The sequence below is a fragment of the Rattus norvegicus genome, chromosome 9 (assembly GCF_036323735.1).
Source record: "Rattus norvegicus strain BN/NHsdMcwi chromosome 9, GRCr8, whole genome shotgun sequence".
NCBI classification, from domain to species: domain Eukaryota; kingdom Metazoa; phylum Chordata; class Mammalia; order Rodentia; family Muridae; genus Rattus; species Rattus norvegicus.
The window spans coordinates 72,285,597-72,292,939 of NC_086027.1; the positions used below are offsets into that span (position 1 = coordinate 72,285,597).

The 7,343-nt window shown below is 43.9% G+C and overlaps 1 pseudogene; it reads right to left on the reverse strand.

Annotated features, from left to right (window-relative positions):
* Positions 1 to 937: 937 nt before the first annotated feature.
* On the reverse strand, positions 938 to 1,321 carry Cox5b-ps1 (cytochrome c oxidase subunit 5B, pseudogene 1; annotated as a pseudogene).
* Between the last annotated feature and the right edge of the window lie 6,022 nt (positions 1,322 to 7,343).

The following is a 7,343-nucleotide window of genomic DNA, read 5'->3' on the forward strand; positions in this document are numbered from 1 at the left end:
ATGAATAATTGCTTTTCGGCTTGTAAATTCCGAGTGGTGGAATTACAGGCTAGCAGCCTTCAAACCAGGCTGCACACTAGACAGCCTCAAGAACATAAGGACAATCTGAAGTTAGAAGCTTGATGAGGCGCTTAGTGTTTCAGCCAAGCTCCCAAAATAATCTTTGTGCAGCTAGCCAAGCTTGACTTAGTGTCCTTCTTTATGACAGAGAGCAGCTTCAGTCGTGCCCACGTTTCGTTGTAGTTGACTTTTACATTTTTACTGTGATAAAATCTAATACTACACAAAAATGAACATATTAGTCAATATAGGTACACAGCTTAGGGGCATTAAGTAGTTCTAATGCCATACCCATGATCATCACCACTGTCCCTCTCTGGGACCTTTTCATCTTCTCAAATGGACTTCCTCTTTATTAAACAACTCTGTAGTCTTACCTTCCTCTCATACTCCAATATCTGCCATTCTGTTTTCTGTCTACTTTGTCTATTCCAGGTTCCTTGTGTAGGTGGATCACCCCGTATGTGTTCTTCTGTGACTGGCCGGTACCTCTTAGTCTAATGTCCTCAAGGTTCAGCCGAGTTATGGCATGCCGGAAGTTTCTTCCTCTTTTTATTTTTTTATTTATTTATTTATTTTTTTTTGGTTCTTTTTTTCGGAGCTGGGGACCGAACCCAGGGCCTTGCGCTTCCTAGGCAAGCGCTCTACCACTGAGCTAAATCCCCAGCCCCTCTCTTTTTATTTTTTTAAGCTTTAACATTTTTTTTAAAATAAAAATCTAACAACTCTACACTGGTTTTATATTTTAAGTTGATGTCAAGCCAGTATCAAGAGATAGGTGCTCTCGATATTAAAAAAAAAAAAAAACCATATAAATCAGACTAGCCGGCCATGCGAGAAGCCAGTGGGATGGCTAGTTTTCCTTTACAGGGAGGGCTCAGTGGGCCATTTGGTGGGGTACCAGCTTGTAATGCGTTCCGGGTATCTCTGCCTCTTGCCTCTGTGCAGCCAAAAGCAGATGACAGTGTAGTTGTCCTCTTCACAGATGCTGCCCGCTATTCTCTTTTTGCGATGGATGGGACTAGATTAGGGTCTTCCTTGACGCTCGAAGCTGCCTTTGGAGGTAGCCTATTGTATGGGTCCAGTCCCTTCTGCGCTGCTATCATGATCTCCCTCTCCGGCCCGGTATCCTGCTCCTCATCAATAGGGACACCACCTTCTCCAGAAGCCATGGAGTGGGTCTGGGCTGCACCACAGGGCCGTGGGCCCTCAGGGACTGTGCCACGAAAGCTCCTACTCCGTGAAGTAACCTTGAAGCCATCTGGTCTGAGACATGCAGATGCACTTCTGGGAACGGGCTCAAGTTTCTTCCTCTTTTGAGGCTGTTCTGTTGCATGCCTATGGTAGATTGTAAATGACTTTTGATTCGTTTTCTTCAGGATATTGGGGGTATAGCTACCAGAGTCCTTGCTTCCAGAAACGAAGCTGTTTATTCATATACTATCTGATGGGGCAGTGTTTGGCTACATGGCTTTGGCCCCTGGAAGGTTGCATGTGCACATCTGCCCAGGAGCTACTTGGACATGCTCGCACACATGCACGCGCGCGTGTGCGCGCGTGCGCGCGCGCGCGCACACACACACACACACACACACACACACACACACACCACACACACCACACACATACCACCACCACCACCACACCACAGGCCAATTAATTTTAAAATGCTCCTCCCCACCTTCCTCGCTCCCTCCCTCCTTTCCTTTCTTCCAATATCTGTTTTGACATAAACTCACTCTACGTCTCAGGCAGGACTCAAACTTGTGATCCTCTGGCCTCAGCTTCCTGAGTGCTGACCTCAAAGTTTCTTTTCATAGTCCTCCTAATGCACGGGATGGTAACCAGCAGTTTTAGTCAGCATTTCCAAATGATTAGAGACTCTGATCATCTCAGTGTGGGCTTTTGACTATTTGTTTAGCTGGGTGAGATTATATTTAAGCCCCTTGCCCATGATTTTAGTTACTATTACTGCAAGAAGACACTATGACCAAAGCAACTTATAGAAGAAAGAGTTTACGATGGTGGCCGTGCAAAGTCATGGCAGCAGAAGAGCTGAGAGCTCACGTCTTGATACAGAAGCATGAGGCGGAGAGGGAGACACTGGGAACTTCTATGTCCAACCTCTTCAAACATGACCACACCTCCTAATCCTTCCCAAACAGTCTTACCAGCTATGCGTCAGACCAAGTATTCAAATATATGAGCCCATAAGGGGCCAATTTCATTCATGCCACCCATTTCATACCCATTTAAGAAATTGTGTCGTTTGTTTCCCTTTTGGAGTCAGGAATTCTTGGTGTCCTGGATATTAATCTATGGGAGGCATGATTTCCATTTCTTCCCATGCCAGTTCCTTTCCACTGTTAGCAATGTCCTATGAGATGCGAATGTTTTATGTTCATCTCTGTCTTTTCTTTTGTCATGTATATCATGTACATATATGTATAAAACATTTTCATGTTATATCCAAGAAATGACTTTAGAATTGGATATCATAAAACTTATGTGTTTACTTCTAAGATTTCTATAGTTTTAGCTCTTACGTTTATGTCTTTGATTCTCTTTGAAATATATATATATCCCATATAACAGTATATATGGAATTGATCAATTTTTGAGACAGAGTCTCTCTATGTACCCTTGACAGTTCTAGAACTTGCCATGCAGACCAGGCTAATCTCAAACTCACAGAGATAGGCCTGCCTTTGACTCCCAAGTGCTGGGATTAAAGGTGTGTGCACCTTTATCTGTGTCTTTCTTTCCCTAGCCCTAATCTATATATATTTATATTTACACACAGGGTTTCCTTATGTTTCATTAGCTGAATTCAATCTTTGGTCCTCCTGCCTCACCTTCTCAAGAAACCAGGATTGCAGGCACCGATCACTGTGCCTGGCACTTTAAATATTTGTATCTTTAAAAATACACATATTTAACTCAATGCATGTCAACAGTCTAGAGATTTACAGAGGTAGAAGATGTAGGCATTACAAATTCAATTAGCTCTGGTGTCAATAGAGGGATGTCTAAGCAGTCAGATAACAAGGTGCCCTGGCAACAGCCACCAGGCAGAAACGCAAAAGTCTATACATTTTCCAGACAGTAATCAATTTAATGAAAGGGTTGTAATACTGAGGATTTCAGGTGTATGTCTGGTTGAAAGTGTAAAAAACGAGGGGTGGAGATGGGCAAAATGGATCATCTGGTATCCTTTAAATAACACTGTATTTAGAGATGACCATTAAAATTTGCATTTCTGAACAACTGAGCACAAACAAGCAATATCTCAATGAGAGTTTGTTTACTTCTGTTTTGTTTTGTTTTGTTTTGTTTTGTTTTGTTTTTCAAGACAGTGTTTCCCTGTGTAGCCCTGGCTATCCTGGAATTCACTCACTCTGCAAACCAGGCTGGTGTTGAACTCAGAGATCAGCCTGCCTCTGCCTCTACAGGAGAGCCACCACCACAGGAGTTGCTTGTGTTGCAAAGCTCTTGGTGCTGAGGTCATGGCACTGAAATGGAGTGCTTCACATTCTGGTCCCCTCTCCACTCACCTTTGCTTGCTTTCCCCCTCTTCCTCATCCTCTTTTTCTCCGTTCGCTTCCACATCTGTTGGAACTATTTTCAGAATTCTTTGTTCGAGCCAAGTCAGTTTGACATAACTGGCAGGTTGACTCATGTGACTGGTTAAATTAATCACGGGTTAGAATCTGTCATTATGGCACCAAGTTGAAGCTATCATAACGGAAATGTGTCTTTTGAACTAATTCTCCTCCCCTTGTTCTCTGCTTAACATCTCATTTGCATTTTAAACGAGAGCTCCCCGAAGCTGTCTTTTCGACATCATTCACAATCCAGGTTTAATTCAAGATCTTCTTTGCTGAGCTGAATGGAGTTGGACTATTTCCTCTGTTTTGGAAGCGATAGAGAATGGCGAGACGGGATTCAGAATTAAAGTAAGCTTTGGCAGGCTGCGCCTGTTGTACAGTAAACGAGACGATTAAAATCATTGGGTGGACTCAGGCTGTTCGCATGCTGATTGGACCCTAGGTCTTCAGAGGAGCAACATGTGAAATAGCCAAGGCATCAAGTGCTTCAGAGCACGGTCCCTTCGTCACGTCCTCAAAGTATACTGTGACGTGGTTGTGTCATCTTTGTATTTTCAGTATGTGTGTGTGTGTGTGTGTGTGTGTGTGAACATGTGTGTGTGCATGAACATGTGTGTGTGCGTGAACATGTGTGAGTGTGTGTGTGAACATGTGTGTGTGTGTGTGAACATGTGTGAGTGTGTTCATGTGCATTTATGTGTGGAGGTCAGAGGGCAACATTACCTTCCATATTGTTTAGAGACAGAGTCTCCTTGTATGGACAAGGTTACCTGGTCTTTGAGTGCCCATGGATTCTCCCTTTCTCTCTGTCTGGCATCTTACTGTTCCAGTGTTAAGGATTACACCAGCATTACTTATGCATGCTACGGCATCCAGCCTTACAAGGGTTCCTGGGATTTGAACTCAGGTCCTCATGTTTGAGCAGCAAGCTCTTTTACCCACTGAGCTCTCTCCCCAGCCTTGGTCAGCTTTGAAAGCTTTGCAAGTCTTTATTAAATATAGAACTGATATGAAAGAGCTTTTCTTCTCAATACCCTTTTGATAGTTACCAATTGACCAGGTAGTGTGACTTAAGAAGGTCTTTTTGCACTCGAGCCTCAGTTTTTGCCATTCCAGCTTGGTACAGGACCCGAAATCCTCAGCAACATAACCACCTCATAACATATTTCTTTAGAAAAGGACAAGGACCCTAGGTCAGAGCTTCTTCCAAGACCCAACGCTTTTCATCTGCCCAGTACACTCAATGCTTCTCACACCACCATCCACACTTCCTCCTATATAAGCACATGATGGTGCCTGTTCTGTGGGGTAGCAACTGCATAGACCTTGAAGCAGGACTTGATGGTTCTCTGCACTTGTACTCTGCAGATAAAGGATGGTAGGTACTCATATCATAGTCCCCCTACTTCTGTAGGTTGAACATCTTGTCCTCTCTAGAGTTTCCAGCAGCTCTTGTGGTGGTTTCATAAATGACAAGATGATTCTGTTGCCTCCCGTGCTTCGAAGCACCTGTGGCCCTGCTTCAGTAGAACCAGGTTCTCACAGATAGGGTCTGTGTTCATGGAAATCAACTAGACTCAAGTTAGACTGGAATTACAGGGGCATCTGCCAGTACAACAAGCTCCCCACGTGCTAGACATGGTGTACAACCTTAGTCTTAGGGCACGAGAGGCAGATCTCTGACTACCTTCCTTGGAACCCAGATCCTGGCTAGAAACTATGGCTACTAGCTTGACAGTGACTTCCCTCAAGATGAAAGTAGAAGAAAATACAATGGTTGACACAGTGAGCAGGCCATGTGGTCACCTTTGGGCATTCAACATGCTGTCACCATCTCTCTCTCTCTCTGGGTTAACAGGCTGGACCTTCTATTACAGAGCATCATTTGAAACGGTCCCACTACTGCTGATGTGTGTCTGTGCTGTGTGCTGTTTCCTGTCACCTAGGCTGCCAAACCTCCCTCTCCTAAATTGGACAGGTCCTAGAGAGCCCAGATCCTTTTTAGCATCTACCGACTGCCAGTCAGTAGGGCAAGAGGGCAAACATTTGCTCTGGCTGTGGGTCCCTGGAACAGAAAGTAATGGTCAGACTTAAAGTGACTTTACTATGAAGGCCATGCTAAGCCGAAAAGACTTGTTACCAAGGCAGAAGCAGGTAATTCTGACCAAAGAGCTCTCAGTACAAGTTTTAACAGAATAGTAGAGGAAAACCTTTTTTAAAAAATTTATTATTGATATTAGAATGGTGTGTCTCTCTGTGTCTCTGTGTCCCTGTGTCTCTGTCTCTGTCTCTCTCTCTCTGTCTGTCTCTCTCTCTCTGTGTAGGGCCCATGTCATATGGTACATCTGGAGGTCAGAGGAAAGCTTTCCATAGTTAATTTTCCTCTTTCCATTGTTGGTTTCTGGGCATAAATTCTGGTTTAGCGCTCCTACCTGCTGAGCCATCTTACCAGCCTGATATCCACTTTTATAATATTGTAGTGTAGAAAAAAGAGACTTTCCCTCACTTAGGACAGAAATAAATGCCCAAGTGGTTAGTCAGCCATCGAAAAGTCTAGGTACAATCTTAAAAGCATAATTTTCCTGAGTCCTTTTGTAGACCTCATGTAACCCCACTGTCCCAGTGGAAAGCCTCAGAGCCAAAAACTGTGTGCTCCAATGCACTGGCTATTTACTTCTCCTCACGGGGGCCCACTAATACCACCCCCAAAGGGGAATTGTCTGTTTAGGATAGGGAGCTGAAGAAAAATAGTTTTCTTACCAATTTTCAAAATTTAGCAGAAGGGTAAGATTCAAGGAATGAGAGACCTTGGTTTTATATGGTTGCTGTCTGCTCCAACCACAGTGCTCTTCACTGCTGACATTGCTGACATTGCTGGATTTTAGCTTTGGGAGACCTGTATGTGTGTGTGTATGTGTGTGTATGTATGTATGTATGTATGTATGTATGTATGTATGTATGTATGTATATATGTATGATGTCTGTATCTGTATATATCTACATATATGAGGCCTGAGGAAAAGACCTCAAATTGTCTCGTGTCAAGTGGATGTGCAGGCCTTCTAAGTGTCCCTGATGCCGTGCAGTGGTAAGACAGTACCAAGTGGCCGTGTGTTCGAGTGGGAGGCCATTGCACTCTTTCAGCACTTCCGCTGCACCAGCATCACAGGCTCTTGCCACAGGTGAGATCTCTTACCACAGTTCTGCCACGGTTCACACACACAGCTTCTGCCACAGCCACCACTCGAACACACTGCTTAGTCCTGCATGTGTCTGCAGCTTCTGTTGAGATGGCCCTAGCATCCTGACCCTTTCATGTGGTTGACCAAAGTTCTCTTATAATTTCTGTCTTCTTACCTGGGTGCTTACAGTACTTAAATTGTTTCTTTTTGTTGTTAAGTTTTTTTCACATACAATATATTTTGATTATATTGTTTTCCTCTCTCTCTTTTCCCAGGTTCTTCCACTTCCCTAATCATTCTCCCCCTCAGGAAAAAAAAAAAACAACCTTAAAAACAAAGGCTAAGGGCTGGAGAGATGGCTCAGTGGTTAGGAGAACTGACTGTTCTTCCAGAGGTCCTGAGTTCAAATCCCAGCAACCACATGGTTCACAACCACCTGTAATGGGATCTGATGCCCTCCTTTGGTGCTTCTGAAGACAGCATACTCATATAA